Below are 1,946 nucleotides of genomic sequence, written 5' to 3' on the forward strand. Positions count from 1 at the left end.
TCTTGGGTCCATCAGGAAATAGAGGTAGGGAATAGGTAGCTCCCTGGGTGAGTGGATAAACTTTCTTGATCCAGAAATTGTTCAATGCTATGTAGAGTAAAAGGAGCAAAGAATCTGAGAGTCGAATAAAGTTAAGATTACTTGTATCCCTTGGCTTAATGATGTTCAATCCAAACTTGAATTTCTTTTGGTCAGAGTTCTGATGTCCATACTGATGCCTGTGGCCTAGAATCAATGGCATGGAACCCCCAGGCTAGTTGTAGTGGGGGTTAAGTGTAGTGGTGGGTTATTAGGTGTGGTCTGAATTACACATCTTCTAGTTAATGCAAATACAATCCAGCTGCAGTAACTTAGTGAGGCCCTAAGCAATTTAGCACAAGCTGTCTCAAAACAAAACAAAACAAAAGGACCAGGGGAGTGACTCAGTGGTTAAGTGCCTCTGAGTTTAACCCCTGGTACAAAAAAAAAAAAAAGGAAAAAGGAAAAAAGGAAGAAATATGGGATGGTTACAGAAAATGAAGAGAGCTATGTATGGTTCCATGAATTTGGTGATGGGGAGAAATCTTAAGGAGAGACTGGGTCATGTTTAGAAGGTTTTAGAAATGAACTCTTATGTAAATATCCCAAATTTAGTCCCTTGTCTAAAATAATTTCCTTCATATAACTTGAGTTAAACTTGTGGGCCAGCTTCAATTTGATGAATGAGTATCTGTACATTAGTTCAAATTGTTTATAGTTCTCCAAACTAGTTGTGCTTGACTAAAGTATAGTGAGAGGGATGAAAAACCAATCCTAAGGAAAATGAAAAACAGTTTATGTGGAGGGGAGGGTTTGACATTATAAAGTACAGTGCCATATTATTTTTATCAGAGAATTTGGTAATACAAGTAATGAGAGCCTCAGGAGTTTTTTGGCTCACTGTCAGTCAGAAACTGCTTTCAGCTTCCTGAGGCTGTGTGAGTTCCTTGCCATCTGACCATCGCAGGCAGTTCACAACAGAGCAACTTGCTTCTTTTTTTTTTTTAATCTCATTTTTAAAAATTTGTTATTTTTAGTTAAACATGACAGTAGAATGTATTTTGACATATACAACTTGCTTCCTCAAGGCTAGTAAATAAGAGAGAGACAGAGGGAGGGAGGGAGCGAGGGAGGGAAGGAGGGAGGGAGGGAGAGTGTCGGCTTGAGGGTGTATTCTTATATACTGTGATGTAACCATGAGAGTGATATCACATCATATTTACCATAGACTGTAATGTAATCATGGGAGGAACACCTTGACACCTTCACTATATTCTTCTGTTTGCAAACAATTCAGATTCCCCCCAGACTCAGAGGGAAAGAACTTAATGAAGATCATTAATACCAGAAAGCAGGGATCATTGGGGGTTATCTTAAGATCTGTCTGTCACATTGACCAATGGAAGAAGGAAACTAATGAATACATTTTCCCCTCTTCTTCACTTAGGCACAGAATTCTTGGTGAATTCTAGATAGCTATTCTAAGGTCTAACAAAACGAGCCCACATTGTTTACAGCAAGGCCCAGAGTGATAAAGTTCTCTTTAATTACTTTCTTTCTCTGCTCTGGTTTTACCAGTCTGCACTCCAATTCACTTGGATCTTTTCCCAAAATCAACTATGTACACATAAGGTATTGTCTCAGACTCTGATTTCTGAGAGGGAACCAAACAAAGATAGGAGTGAATCCATGTGTGTTAAGTGGTATGTTACAAGATAAGAGACATGGTAGGCCAGAGATTCTCATTCCCACGGAAGAATTACCCTCTTCCCCAGGTAGTCCTCAGGGCTTTCTTTAATGATGCAGTGCGAAAATTTCATGGAAGAAAGCATGCCAAATGTATTTTCCTTATATGTTTTCAATTTATAGCATCTTAACTCGCCTCCATACAGTTAGAATCAGTTCCAGATTGGCTAGTATGGGATAGG

The sequence above is a fragment of the Marmota marmota genome, unplaced genomic scaffold (assembly GCF_001458135.2).
Source record: "Marmota marmota marmota unplaced genomic scaffold, marMar, whole genome shotgun sequence".
Lineage (NCBI taxonomy): Eukaryota > Metazoa > Chordata > Mammalia > Rodentia > Sciuridae > Marmota > Marmota marmota.